A 16520-nucleotide genomic window follows, 5' to 3' on the forward strand; every position below is an offset into this window, starting at 1 on the left:
TTAATATAGCAAAACCATGGTTAATTTGTGGTTACCATGGTTTAACTACAGTAACCATGGTTTTTTGGTTTTATCTGTAGTAAAACCATGGTTAATTTTAGTAAGGGTAGGAAGCGCTGAAAAGGTTAAGTAACCTAATATGCATTTTTTTCACAACATATATCGCAATGAATCGGTTATTTTATTTATTAATTATTTTGCATTTCACCTGCTCTAGCTTGTTTCCATCTAATAAACCTGGAACTGCAGACTAAATATTGTTGGCTCTGTGTCAAATTGCTTGTTTTGTTCCTAGATTCTTCAGTGCTGATGGCCTGAAGTGAACCTACTGTAAGACAACATCTCCAAGATGCTATTGACCACAAGACTAGTACAGTAAGTCAAACCTCAAATATACAGTACACTAGTGTTCAAAAGCTTGAAGTTGATACAATGTGTAATAATTATCTTCTGCTCACCTCTGTAGTAATTATTTGATTAAAATATGTAAAAAGAGTAATATTGTGATATATTATTACAATTTAAAATAGCTGTTTTCTATGTGAATACATTATAAACTAATTTATTCCTGTGATGTGCAGAGTATTTTCAGCATCATTCCTCCAGTCTTCAGTGTCACATGGATCCCTCAGAAATGCTGATTTGCTGCTCAAGAAACTTGTTATCAGCGTTGAAACAGTTGTGCTGCTTCATTTTTTTTGTGGAAACCGTGATGCATTTCATTTTTCAGGATTCACAGATGAATACAAAGTTCAAAAAACCTGGATTTATTTGAAACAGATGATTTTGAACAATTTGATGCATGTAACACTAACATTCAAATGTTTGGAGTCTATGTAACAACGAATCCAACAAAAAAAAAATTCAGCACGTCTGTATTTTAACATTGATCATAATCAGAAATGTTTCTTGAGCAGTAAATCATCATATTAGAATGATTTCTGAAGATGTGACACTGAAGACTGGAGGAATGATGCTGAAAATACAGCTTTGATCAAAGGAATAAATGACATTTTAACATAATATTCACATAGAAAAGAGTTGTTTTGAATTGTAATAGTCAAAGTGTTACTATTTTACTGTAATTTGATTCAATAAATGGAGCCGTGGTGAGCATAAGAGATTTTTTATAAAGGCATAAAATATCTTACAGACCCCAAACTCTTGAATGGTTGTGTAAATTACAGTTATGATGTTCCTCCCAGTTAAACTTTATTAAACTGTATTAAATGTTACTCTGGCATATGCAGTCCATTCTATAGAGACTGTGTCTGTTCCCCAAAAACAGACAACAAATAATATGTTTATTAAGGGATCTAGAAAAATGATTTTCATTTAAACCTACTAGATTAAAAATAGTACTCAATGTACTCCATTGATGAAATAGTAAAAAGTGCACATTGCCTGAAATGATATGAACAGCAGCTATGCTAATCTTTCTCCCTTTGCCTTCCTGTTTCTGCAAATGTCCATCCCAGGGTTATTAGAAACTGCACAGCACAGGACTTGCAGGACTTGTGAGGACTTCAGATGATACCAGTACTCAAAAGACCTTAGATGATGGCAACTATAGATGGACATACAAACTACCGCCACTGCAAAAAAGGTAATGTTAATTTGAAAGAGCTGTGTCACAGTATCAAGGGCTCCCTTATCAGTTCTGCTTTCAGTACTGGAGAGTAAAAGATAATTTTTTTTTTGTTTGATGTTTTTTGTTTGATGTTTTTATTAGTACATATACGTTATCTTGCACATTTTATCTCCCCAACAGATTCTAATTTGAAAGAAGTTTATAATGCATGTTCGCTACTCCCAATTCAGAAGACTGAATCAGCCTGTGTATCTGAATGTTTCTCATACTCGCTCCTCTCTGCCACATCTGAATTTGGGATTTTCCTTAGCTGTCAGTTATAAACGTCAAAATTAAAAGAAATAAACATTTGAAATATATCAGTCTGTGTGTAATGAATAAATATAATATACAAGTTTCACTTTTTGAATGGAATTAGTGAAATAAATCAACTTTTTGATGATATTCTAATTATATGACCAGCACCTGTATATCATTGCTCTTTTGTTGATTTTGATTGCTTCCATTGTCCTCATTTGTAAGTTGCTTTGGATAAAAGTGTCTGCTAAATGTAAATGTAATGTTAATGTGTATTTAACTATATTTATAAATATTTATCTGTATTTTTTATTTTGTAATAATGTAAATGTATTTGTTTTATATCTATACATGCAGTTGTATTCATGTATGTATATTTATTTGTCTAATTTTTATATTTTAATAAAGCAGTTTAGACTACATGAGTGTTTTCTTTATTCTGGATGAATTACATATTCTTTTGTGTCTAGAAAGGGTAAATATGGGCCATATCTAACCCAGAAGTCAGCCACAACTGGGACGGATCTGGGCCACATCTCAGAAATGGCGTGGTTGACATCTGAGATGTGGCCCAGATCTGGTTCAGTTGTGGCTGACATATGTCAGCCAGACTCAGGTGGAGTCATCGCCGTCATTCGGCGCGGTATGTGGGCCAGAAGAATATGGGAGATATGGGCCAGAACTGGGCCACATGTCATTTGCTATCTGGGAAACGACAACTTTAAGTCTTTTAAATCTCTCAAAGTGGATGGTGAAATCTTCTAAAGGAATAGGGCACAGGGTCGATAACTCTGAATAGCACACAGCCCAGATGCGGCGCAATCAATGACGTCAACACAGCAAACTAACGACGAACTATGCCTCTAACCATAGGTGGAGAGCTGTCGTTCCAACGCCACAAGTTTGCGATGCAGTTAGCGAAAATTCGTTTGAACTATGGTTTCGGGAAATCGGGAAATTCGGGAAATCGTTGAACTACGTTGGTAACGACGGAACTTGCGACCATAGTTGGCTAACGATGCTTGGTGCGTTTCCCATACAACGACGTAGCTCGCAGATTAACCACAATAGTACGATGCATCTTTATGAAAACGAACGACCTAGTCACGACTGTTTCCCGAAACCATGGTACCTGTGTCGCAGATCCATAGTTCAAACTACGGCTGCATCCGAAAACTTAGGCAGGTGACTTGCTGCCTTGCTGTCTAATCAGGCAATGACTTTGCAGGCAGCGTTTTGGCACGAAGACACCTCGTGAAACGGATTTCGGACAGGCTTTTGAGGCGGAGTAATGGTTTAATGATCTACAACAAAATATACAGAGCTTTGGTTATAACTAAGTGGAAATTTCATTACTGCAATATTAATTTCTCGCTAGAAATTACATAAAAAGTGGAAAACATTGTTCAGAAAAATACATTTACACACAAACTGACCACCGACCGCAACTTTCAGACGCCATCTTTATTTTTTAGCTTAACTGTCGCAGAACGGAACGCACAGGATTGTGGGATATCAAAGGCAGCGAAGGATACATCTATGCTGCCTTCAAAAACCGACCATTTGAAGGCAACTCAGGAGACAGGAAATGAAGCTGACATTGATCTCGGACGTGCCTTGATGTCTTCCTACCTTGGAATGCGTCCTCCGAAGGAAGCATTTTTCAGTTTTCGGATGCAGCCTACGTTGGTTTGAGCCGTCGTTCTTCTTCTTCTTCGATCTAATGGCTGACTGGAGACATGAGCACATACCGCCACCTTCAGTTATTTGGTTTTATTTTCTCTTTTCTTCGACTCGAATTACGCTTTTGAAATGACGTTAGATTCGAGTGATAACGAATCATTCGTTTGTTCTGCAATACATTATACACACACGGAGTTAAAAATGTGCTCTTTTCTGATCCCAATGTCAATAATTACACAATTTCAGATAAATACTTTTTTATGTAATATTGATAGGCTATTTAACCACAATTGAAAAAAATGATGTAGGCTACTGTTGTGGATTGCTTATTTTGCTCAATCTTTCCTATTTATGTCTTCTTGCCATTCTGACGTGTTAGTGAAAATGACACGAAAACCCTAATTTTCAATGCTTGAAATTGCAGTTCTTTTCGACAAGGTGGTGGAAAATAGTAAAGTCCAGCTATTTTCAAAGCTGAAAAAATAACATTACAAATGCTGACAAAAATAAAATCTCGGCCGAAATCACTCAAAAAATAAATGATGCTGGCTATTTGGACAAAGCCCAGACGAAGTCAAGAATAAGTGGAGGGACTTCGCAAGTGTGACAAAACAGAGGGCTGTGGCACGTAAGAGGAAAGCAAACAAGACTGACGGGGTAGAGACAGGAAGAGACAGTTTTGGCCATCCTGGGGCCTGTTGCAATGGAAGGATCCTTGGAGATATGGATACATGTGCATCAACCAGGCCTTTGCCTTCAAAGTACAGGCCTCCAACATCAGGCCCTCTCCAGTCTGGCCCTTCAACATCAGGCTTCACATCTTAAGAGGGCAATAAGAAGAAACAATGCTTTTAATTCAGTTGTTAGCTACACTGCATTATTATGCTGTTGGAAATTTATGGAGGTGGTGGGTGATGGAAGCACACATGACTCTTTTGTGTGGGACACTTCTGCAGTTTGCGGGTGGCTGAAGAGGGTGCATGGCTTTGGTGATAGCTGGCTGCTGGAGACATGTCCTCTTCGCCCATACGTCCTTTCACCTGTGCAGCATCCAGCCACCACTGCAGTTTAAACCATTTGTTTAATCTGACAATTTCTGTTAAATATTTGGTTTCTTTGCCGATATGTATTAAATGAACACTTAAAAACATTAAAAAAAAACTTTTGCAAACACTATAAACCGTCTCTCTCTCTCTCTTTATGTATTCACACACAAACACATTTGTAGAGAGTATTCTAATTATGTAAAAACAAAATCACTCACTTATTTATACATTTTTTTGTTACTTTATTTAGGAACATTCATTTAAAATTAAATTTAAATTTTAAATGTAATGTAATTTTAAACTGTAATTTGAGTGTTAACATTTTATAAGTGGAAACCTCTAAGACACTGTTTTACCAATATTGTTATATGAGACATATATTTTGGAATGTTTTAAAATTAAAATTAAACAAAGATAACTCACTTGACAAACTCACCGTTTCTTCGCACAAACGAAACAATGGCTGCGTTCTAATCTGCAAGATTAATGCTTTCAGAGGGCACTTCAAAGGGAGAATAATCGCGAGGGCCACGCTGCTATATACTTTCAAACTGAATTTGTAATAGTAACAAAAAGGCGATTTTTGTGATAAACTTAAACTACAACCTTAAGTCTTTTAAATCACTCAAAGTGGATGGTGAAATCTTCTAAAGGAATAGGGCACAGGGTCGATAACAGCCCAGGTGCGGCGCAATCAGTGACATCGACACAGCAAACTAACGACGAACTATGCCTCTAACCACAGGTGGAGAGCTGTCGTTCCAACGACACAAGTTTGTGATGCAGTTTGCGAATGTTCGTTTGAACTATGGTTTCGGGAAACACCGAATCGTTGAACTACGTTGGTAACTACGAACTTGCGACCATAGTTGGCTAACGATGCTTTTGGGAAACGCACCCCAGGGGCATAAGGTGGTTTCCCATGGCACTGTAAATGACGTGTTCGGTGGCCTTGCTGCCCCACTTTTTGACTGCTTCTGTAATTACAAACAAAAACACCTATCTTTTCAGATATTTTGTTACAAAAAATGTTCTATAAATAGGAATGGTTTGTTAGAGATTAATTAATTTGGATCTGATCTAATTTCAACCTCTTATTTGAATCTTTTGGTTCAAATTTGCTATGGGGTGTGCCGACACAAACTAATGCGGGATTAGTTGTAACAAAATGTTTTTTGTGCCAAAATTCAAATATATTTTAAAGATATTGCTGAACATTTATTTAACAATTTAGCAAAAGTATTATGAGTAGAGGATTGTACTTCTGCTGTTAGAAGGAAAAAAGTTCAAGTGAGTGCTCTGGCGCCTCATGTGCCTGCTGTTAAGCTTTGTCTGTTCATTATCATAATAAAAAAACAGTAACTTTAAACACAAACACACAATGCTCAGTTTTTATGTAGTAAAATCTGTACCTTTAAGCGTTATCACCTTACTGCCCTGATGTAAAACATTTTCTATTATGTGGATATTGGAAGCGAGTGAAGTATGTAAATAATATTTACAGAAAATTTTGATTTTGTGTCCAATTTTAGTTTCAGGTTCTAGCCTAAAATGATCATTCGTTTTGGCATGTAAATTTATATCTTTTAATTATATTTTCTAAATACTGTTAAATTTAAAGGATTTGTTGTGGAGCTAGGGGAACTTAAATAGCCTAACTATGTTTACATTGTTTATTATTATTATTATTCTTATTTATCATATATTTATTTGACCCTCTAACCTTAGCATTCACTATTCTAAATCTACTCTTTAAAAAAAAAAAAAAAACCTAGATCGGGACTCCGAAGGGCGTTTCGCAAATCATTTGAGATCAGGAATTCTGAGTGAGTTTGCAAAATATTTGATTCAGATCGGGACTCCGAATCGCGTTTAGCCAATTATTTGAGATCAAGACTTCAGAGTGAGTTTGCAAAAGATTTGATTCAGATCGGGACTCCGAAGCGCGTTTCCCGAATCACTCCCACCCAGCAATGCCTTGTTGAAAAGACATCAAAAAGACCTCATTGGCAGACATCGTTAAAATGTCCATCTTAATTCTAAAGCCTTACATTTAATTTCAAGAATAAATTAATTATTAGGCTATGTAAAAATGTAATTATAGGCCTATTATTAGCCTATTAATAATTACTCTCAAAATAGGACAACTGACAAAAAAGTAACAACAAAACACATTTAATAATACGTCAGATATAGGCCATAACAAAAACAACGAAAAAAAATATTTAAGATATGTATTTATTTTTATCACCTTTGTCTGTACTTTATTATAATAAAAAACAGTAATTTTAAACACAAACACACACTGCTCAGTTTTTATGTAGTAAAATCTGTACCATTAAGCGTTATCACCTTACTGCCCTGATGTAAAACATTTTCTTTTATGTGGATATTGGAAGCGAGTGAAGTATGTAAATAATATTTACAGAAAACTTTGATTTTGTGTGGAATGAGAGACCCAACTTTAGTTTCAGTTTCATTCTAGCCTAAAATTATCATTCGTTTTGGCTTGTGAATTTATATATTTTAATTATATTTTCTAAATACTGTTAAATTTAAAGGATTTGTTGTGGAGGGAGGGGAACTTAAAAAGCCTGACTATGTTTACATTGTTTATTATTATTATTATTATTTATCATATATTTATTTGACCCTCTAACCTTAGCATTCACTATTCTAAATCTACTCTTTAAAAAAAAAAGATCGGGACTCCGAAGCACGTTTTGCAGATAATTTGAGATCAGGACTTCGGAGTGAGTTTGCAAAACATTTGATAGATTGGGACTCCGAAGCGCATTTCGCGAATCATTTGAGATCACTTCGGAGTGAGTTTGCAAAAGATTTGATTCAGATCGGGACTCAGAATCACGTTTCGTGAATTATTTGAGATCAGGACTTCGGAGTGAGTTTGCAAAACATTTGATAGATCGGGACTCCGAAGCGCATTTCCCGAATCATTTGAGATCACTTCGGAGTGAGTTTGCAAAAGATTTGATTCAGATCGGGACTCCGAAGCGCCTTTCGCGAATTATTTGGGATCAGGAATCTGGAGTGAGTTTGCAAAACATTTGATTCAGATCGGGACTCCGAAGCACGTTTCGCGAATCACTCCCACCCAGCAATACCTTGTTGAAAAGCAATCAAAAAGACGTCATTGGCAGACGTCGTTAAAATTTTATAACAACAACAACGAAAAAATATATATCTATTTAATATATGTCTATTTATTTTTATCACCTTTGTCTGTTCATTATCATAATAAAAAACAGTAACTTTAAACACAAACACACACTGCTCAGTTTTTATGTAGTAAAATCTGTACCGTTAAGCGTTATCACCTTACTGCCCTGATGTAAAACATTTTCTTTTATGTGGATATTGGAAGCTAGTGAAGTATGTAAATAATATTTACAGAAAAATTTGATTTTGTGTCGAAGGAGAGACCCAACTTTAGTTTCAGTTTCTTCTAGCCTAAAATGATAATTCGTTTTGGCTTGTGAATTTATATCTTTTAATTATATTTTCTAAATACTGTTAAATTTAAAGGATTTGTTGTGGAGGGAGGGGAACTTAAAAAGCCTGACTATGTTTACATTGTTTATTATTATTATTATTATTTATCATATATTTATTTGACCCTCTAACCTTAGCATTCACTATTCTAAATCTACTCTTTAAAAAAAAAAAAATACTAGATCGGGACTCCGAAGGGCGTTTCGCAAATCATTTGAGATCAGGACTTCAGAGTGAGTTTGCAAAATATTTGATTCAGATCGGGACTCCGAATCGCGTTTCGCGAATTATTTGAGATCAGGACTTCGGAGTGAGTTTGCAAAACATTTAATAGATCGGGACTCCGAAGTGCCTTTCACGAATCATTTGAGATCACTTCGGAGTGAGTTTGCAAAAGATTTGATTCAGATCGGGACTCCGAAGCGCGTTTCCCGAATCACTCCCACCCAGCAATGCCTTGTTGAAAAGACATCAAAAAGACGTCATTGGCAGACATCGTTAAAATGTCCATCTTAATTCTAAAGCCTTACATTTAATTTCAAGAATAAATTAATTATTAGGTTATGTAAAAATGTAATTATAGGCCTATTATTAGCCTATTAATAATTACTCTCAAAATAGGACAACTGACAAAAAAGTAACAACAAAACACATTTAATAATACGTCAGATATAGGCCATAACAACAACAACGAAAAAAAAAATAATTAAGATATGTATTTATTTTTATCACCTTTGTCTGTACGTTATTATAATAAAAAACAGTAATTTTAAACACAAACACACACTGCTCAGTTTTTATGTAGTAAAATCTGTACCATTAAGCGTTATCACCTTACTGCCCTAATGTAAGGAATTATTATTATTATTATATAAAACATTTTCTTTTATGTGGATATTGGAAGCGAGTGAAGTAGGTAAATAATATTAACAGAAAAAAATTGATTTTGTGTCGAATGAGAGACCCAACTTTAGTTTCAGTTTCATTCTAGCCTAAAATGATCATTCGTTTTGGCTTGTGAATTTATATATTTTAATTATATTTTCTAAATACTGTTAAATTTAAAGGATTTGTTGTGGAGGTAGGGGAACTTAAATAGCCTAACTATGTTTACATTGTTTATTATTATTATTATTTTTATTTATCATATATTTATTTGACCCTCTAACCTTAGCATTCACTATTCTAAATCTACTTAAAAAAAAAAAAAAAAAAACTAGATCGGGACTCCGAAGGGCGTTTCGCAAATCATTTGAGATCAGGAATTCTGAGTGAGTTTGCAAAACATTTGATAGATCGGGACTCCGAAGCGCATTTCGCGAATCATTTGAGATCACTTCGGAGTGAGTTTGCAAAAGATTTGATTCAGATCGGGACTCCGAAGCATGTTTGGCGAATCACTCCCACCCAGCAATACCTTGTTGAAAAGACATCAAAATGACGTCATTGTCAGACGTAGTTAAAATGACCATCTTAATTCTAAAGCCTTACATTTAATTTCAAGAATAATTTAATTATTAGGCTAAGTAAAATTTTAATTAAAGGCCTTTAATTAGCCTATTAATAATTAATCTCAAAATAAGACAACTGACAAAAAAAGTAACAACAAAACACATTTAATCAGATATAGGCCATAACAACAACAATGAAAAAAAATATCTATTTAATATATATCTATTTATTTCTATCACCTTTGTCTGTTCATTATCATAATAAAAAACAGTAACTTTAAACACAAACACACACTGCTCAGTTTTTATGTAGTAAAATCTGTACCGTTAAGCATTATCACCTTACTGCCCTGATGTAAAACATTTTCTTTTATGTGGATATTGGAAGCGAGTGAAGTATGTAAATAATATTTACAGAAAACTTTGATTTTGTGTCGAAGGAGAGACCCAACTTTAGTTTCAGTTTCTTCTAGCCTAAAATGATAATTCGTTTTGGCTTGTGAATTTATATCTTTTAATTATATTTTCTAAATACTGTTAAATTTAAAGGATTTGTTGTGGAGGGAGGGGAACTTAAATAGCCTGACTATGTTTACATTGTTTATTATTATTATTATTATTTATCATATATTTATTTGACCCTCTAACCTTAGCATTCACTATTCTAAATCTACTCTTAAAAAAATAAAAATACTACATCGGGACTCCGAAGGGCGTTTCGCAAATCATTTGAGATCAGGACTTCTGAGTGAGTTTGCAAAATATTTGATTCAGATCGGGACTCCGAATCGCGTTTCGCGAATTATTTGAGATCAGGACTTCGGAGTGAGTTTGCAAAACATTTAATAGATCGGGACTCCGAAGCGCCTTTCACGAATCATTTGAGATCACTTCGAGTGAGTTTGCAAAAGATTTGATTCAGATCGGGACTCCGAAGCGCGTTTCCCGAATCACTCCCACCCAGCAATGCCTTGTTGAAAAGACATCAAAAAGATGTCATTGGCAGACATCGTTAAAATGTCCATCTTAATTCTAAAGCCTTACATTTAATTTCAAGAATAAATTAATTATTAGGCTATTTAAAAATGTAATTATACGCCTATTATTAGCCTATTAATAATTACTCTCAAAATAGGACAACTGACCAAAAAGTAACAACAAAACACATTTAATAATACGTCAGATATAGGCCATAACAACAACAACGAAAAAAAAATATTTAAGATATATATTTATTTTTATCACCTTTGTCTGTACTTTATTATAATAAAAAACAGTAATTTTAAACACAAACACACACTGCTCAGTGTTTATGTAGTAAAATCTGTACCATTAAGCGTTATCACCTTACTGCCCTAATGTAAGGAATTATTATTATTATTATTATGTAAAACATTTTCTTTTATGTGGATACTGGAAGCAAGTGAAGTAGGTAAATAATATTAACAGAAAAAATTGATTTTGTGTCGAATGAGAGACCCAACTTTAGTTTCAGTTTCATTCTAGCCTAAAATGATCATTCGTTTTGGCTTGTGAATTTATATATTTTAATTATATTTTCTAAATACTGTTAAATTTAAAGGATTTGTTGTGGAGGTATAGGGAACTTAAATAGCCTAACTATGTTTACATTGTTTATTATTATTATTATTATTATTATTTTTATTTATCATATATTTATTTGACCCTCTACCCTTAGCATTCACTATTCTAAATCTACTCTTTAAAAAAAAAAAAACTAGATCGGGACTCCGAAGGGCGTTTCGCAAATCATTTGAGATCAGGACTTCTGAGTGAGTTTGCAAAATATTTGATTCAGATCGGGACTCCAAATCGCGTTTCGCCAATTATTTGAGATCAAGACTTCAGAGTGAGTTTGCAAAACGTTTGATAGATCGGGACTCCGAAGCGCATTTCGCGAATCATTTGAGAGCACTTCGGAGTGAGTTTGCAAAAGATTTGATTCAGATCGGGACTCCGAAGCTACTTTGCGAATTATTTGGGATCAGGAATTTGGAGTGAGTTTGCAAAACATTTGATTCAGATCGGGACTCCGAAGCACGTTTGGCGAATCACTCCCACCCAGCAATACCTTGTTGAAAAGAGATCAAAATTACTTCATTGTCAGACGTAGTTAAAATGACCATCTTAATTCTAAAGCCTTACATTTAATTTCAAGAATAAATTAATTATTAGGCTAAGTAAAATTTTAATTAAAGGCCTTTAATTAGCCTATTAATAATTAATCTCAAAATACAACAACTGACAAAAATAGTAACAACAAAACACATTTAATAATACATCAGATATAGGCCATAACAACAACAATGAAAAAAAATATCTATTTAATATATATCTATTTATTTTTATCACCTTTGTCTGTTCATTATCATAATAAAAAACAGTAACTTTAAACACAAACACACACTGCTCAGTTTTTATGTAGTAAAATCTGTACCGTTAAGCGTTATTACCTTACTGCCCTGATGTAAAACATTTTCTTTTATGTGGATATTGGAAGCGAGTGAATTATGTAAATAATATTTACAGAAAACTTTGATTTTGTGTCGAATGAGAGACCCAACTTTAGTTTCAGTTTCGTTCTAGCCTAAAATGATCATTCGTTTTGGCTTGTGAATTTATATCTTTTAATTATATTTTCTAAATACTGTTAAATTTAAAGGATTTGTTGTGGAGGGAGGGGAACTTAAATATCCTAACTATGTTGACATTGTTTATTATTATTATTATTTATCATATATTTATTTGACCCTCTAACCTTAGCATTCACTATTCTAAATCTACTCTTTAAAAAAAAAGATCGGGACTCCGAAGCACGTTTTGCAGATCATTTGAGATCAGGACTTCTGAGTGAGTTTGCAAAATATTTGATTCAGATCGGGACTCCGAATCGCGTTTCGCGAATTATTTGAGATCAGGACTTCGGAGTGAGTTTGCAAAACATTTAATAGATCGGGACTCCGAAGCGCCTTTCACGAATCATTTGAGATCACTTCGGAGTGAGTTTGCAAAATATTTGATTCAGATCGGGACTCCGAATCGCGTTTCGCGAATTATTTGAGATCAGGACTTCGGAGTGAGTTTGCAAAACATTTAATAGATCGGGACTCCGAAGCGCCTTTCACGAATCATTTGAGATCACTTCGGAGTGAGTTTGCAAAAGATTTGATTCAGATCGGGACTCAGAAGCGCGTTTCCCGAATCACTCCCACCCAGCAATGCCTTGTTGAAAAGACATCAAAAAGATGTCATTGGCAGACATCGTTATAATGTCCATCTTAATTCTAAAGCCTTACATTTAATTTCAAGAATAAATTAATTATTAGGCTATTTAAAAATGTAACTATAGGCCTATTATTAGCCTATTAATAATTACTCTCAAAATAGGACAACTGACAAAAAAGTAACAACAAAACACATTTAATAATACGTCAGATATAGGCCATAACAACAACAATGAAAAAAAAATCTATTTAATATATATCTATTTATTTTTATCACCTTTGTCTGTTCATTATCATAATAAAAAACAGTAACTTTAAACACAAACACACACTGCTCAGTTTTTATGTAGTAAAATCTGTACCGTTAAGCGTTATCACCTTACTGCCCTAATGTAAGGAATTATTATTATTATTATGTAAAACATTTTCTTTTATGTGGATACTGGAAGCGAGTGAAGTAGGTAAATAATATTAACAGAAAAAATTGATTTTGTGTCGAATGAGAGACCCAACTTTAGTTTCAGTTTCATTCTAGCCTAAAATGATCATTCGTTTTGGCTTGTGAATTTATATATTTTAATTATATTTTCTAAATACTGTTAAATTTAAAGGATTTGTTGTGGAGGTATAGGGAACTTAAATAGCCTAACTATGTTTACATTGTTTATTATTATTATTATTTTTATTTATCATATATTTATTTGACCCTCTACCCTTAGCATTCACTATTCTAAATCTACTCTTTAAAAAAAAAAAAAACTAGATCGGGACTCCGAAGAGTGTTTCGCAAATCATTTGAGATCAGGACTTCAGAGTGAGTTTGCAAAACATTTGATAGATCGGTACTCCGAAGCGCATTTCGCGAATCATTTGAGATCACTTCGGAGTGAGTTTGCAAAAGATTTGATTCCGATCGGGACTCCGAAGCACGTTTGGCGAATCACTCCCACCCAGCAATACCTTGTTGAAAAGACATCAAAATGACGTCATTGTCAGACGTAGTTAAAATGACCATCTTAATTCTAAAGCCTTACTTTTAATTTCAAGAATAAATTAATTATTAGGCTAAGTAAAATTTTAATTAAAGGCCTTTAATTAGCCTATTAATAATTAATCTCAAAATAAGACAACTGACAAAAAAAGTAACAACAAAACAAATTTAATAATACATCAGATATAGGCCATAACAACAACAATGAAAAAAAAAAATCTATTTAATATATATCTATTTATTTTTATCACCTTTGTCTGTTCATTATCATAATAAAAAACAGTAACTTTAAACACAAACACACACTGCTCAGTTTTTATGTAGTAAAATCTGTACCGTTAAGCGTTATCACCTTACTGCCCTGATGTAAAACATTTTCTTTTATGTGGATATTGGAAGCGAGTGAAGTATGTAAATAATATTTACAGAAAAATTTGATTTTGTGTCGAATGAGAGACCCAACTTTAGTTTCAGTTTCTTCTAGCCTAAAATGATAATTCGTTTTGGCTTGTGAATTTATATCTTTTAATTATATGTGACTGGTTGTGTGTGTGTGTGGATCAAATCACACTGAGAACAGGTGGATGGTTACTCAAGTCTTGCTTTACTGGGCCAGACAAAACTGGGACAAACACGACCAAAAGCTGGTTAGTGTAGGCTATCAAAGCATCAACGTTGCTCAGAAATCAGCAGTGAGAGATGTGAGACTCTGCTGGATTTACATTTTTACAGAGTGATCGTGAACATATAGTGGAATAAAATTCAAAATAAAACACATTAAAAGAAATAAAATGTCTCTGTTCTCATTACTTCACATAAATACAGAGAAACTATAACCTTAAGTAACCATCATTTTGCATATTTTTGTATAAATGAAATGCAGAGAAGGAACAACTAAAATGGCGCTGTTACTCTGTTAAGCACATGTGAGCATATGGCACGTGTTAATGCCGACACTTAATTCGGCTTATATTTTTACACAGAACATGACAAATGTGAATATAAAACATACTTGGGACAAACACGACCAAAAGCTGGTTAGTGTAGGCTATCAAAGCATCAACGTTGCTCAGAAATCTTAAATGAAATCAACAGATACGGAGTTCACAGGCAGGTTAACATACACACGCATCACATTTAATCATCGCAATTAACACATTTTGACTCTACTGACAGACAGGCAAATGAGGTAAACTTGTGTGTAATATTAAAGTCCAATCTTGCACTTGAAAATAATATAAACTCCGTTTATGACGCAGCGCTTATTGATGCGACTTACCAGCAGTGAGAGATGTGAGACTCTGCTGGTAATTACGTAACTCCGCCCACAATATCACGCACACAAATGCGAGTGACTCAACAGCCAGCCAATGTCGAGTTTCCCCCAATTAATGCATGAATTTAACAGAATTATTTAAACTCTGTTACATACACCCCCCTAAATTCTGCAAAATTGGGGTAGAACCAGCATTTGTAACAACTAACTATACAGTAGAGATTGAAGAAAAAAAAAACAAAAAAAGGTGTGTGCAAAAGAGCTTTTTAATACAGTATGTCAGAATTAATCTCTTCCCCAGGAAGTGTGATAGAATGGAATGGTACCAGGTTCCACACTAAACACAGACTATAGGAGGTGCAGTCTACACAATCCCAGTGTTTACAAATGTATCTCTGCTCTTCAAATGTATTTTGATCCAAATTAATTCCTCAGACTCTTTCTCAGAGAGGAAAAACTCACTTCAAAGTCATTCTCTTAACATCACGGTCAACTCATAAATATGAATCATCATTTAGAATCAGTTATTTGAAACAAAAATGTCCCTTAACAACTCCACTACAAAGTTAGTTCCTTGGAAAATAACTGGTGCATCACCGTGTGAATCACGTTCCACAATTTTCTGACTATCAATTTCACAAATAAGTCTGTTAGGAGGCTTTACTGATCTCCCTACTCGTGTAGTGATGTGGCTTGCAAATGTACTTGTAGGCTGATTGCATATGACAGAGGCAAGTCTGTCATCTGGCTCATTCAAACGACTGGGGCACTCATTTAGCTTGGTTGTAGGTGAACTGGCTGTACTCTCACCATGTTCAGGAATATGCTCAAGTTCTGCACTGTACTGATCATTTCCAGAGTTCGCAGGAGTCATCTCATCAGGAATGTCTGAAACGCCACCACAAGTGGCAACCTGCATGTCATCACTGTCTTGTGTCCCATCCATCCGCAATAACCATTCAGATGTCTTTGAAACAGGATCAGGACCATCCATCAGAGCAGAATCAAGAGCACTGCCACAGGTAGCACCAGTGGAATCTGATCGAACTGATTCTTCCTCACTATCATCCCAGGATAAGAAATTCACTGGAAGCAACAAATTACGGTGCACCACTTTCTCTTTGCCAGTCTGAACATCCCTAATCTTGTACACATTGACCTCTGGTTTCACTGACTGAACCTCATACAAAACAGAGTCCCACTTGTCCGCAACTTTCCTTTTTCCTTTCTCTCCACGGTTAGCCAGCAAGACTCTATCTCCCACTGCTAAGGGTAAACCTCTGACCTTCCGATTGTAAAGAATGGCATGGCGGTTCTGCTCTTTGAGACTGTGTTTCCGGGCAATTTCTGCTGCTGCGCTCCGATCTCTTCTCAGTGCAGTGACAAACTCATCGTGGCTGACCACCCTCTCATCGCAAAGGACATGC

General features: G+C 34.6%; 1 long non-coding RNA gene across 1 annotated transcript; it reads left to right on the top strand.

Annotated features, from left to right (window-relative positions):
- The first annotated feature begins 219 nt into the window (after positions 1 to 219).
- Positions 220 to 2308, top strand: LOC127963395 (uncharacterized). Its single transcript, XR_008154802.1, has 3 exons — positions 220 to 375; positions 1479 to 1606; positions 1772 to 2308. It is a non-coding gene; the product is annotated as an uncharacterized LOC127963395 (long non-coding RNA).
- The last annotated feature ends 14212 nt before the right edge of the window (positions 2309 to 16520 follow it).

This window comes from Carassius gibelio, chromosome B8 (assembly GCF_023724105.1).
Source record: "Carassius gibelio isolate Cgi1373 ecotype wild population from Czech Republic chromosome B8, carGib1.2-hapl.c, whole genome shotgun sequence".
NCBI classification, from domain to species: domain Eukaryota; kingdom Metazoa; phylum Chordata; class Actinopteri; order Cypriniformes; family Cyprinidae; genus Carassius; species Carassius gibelio.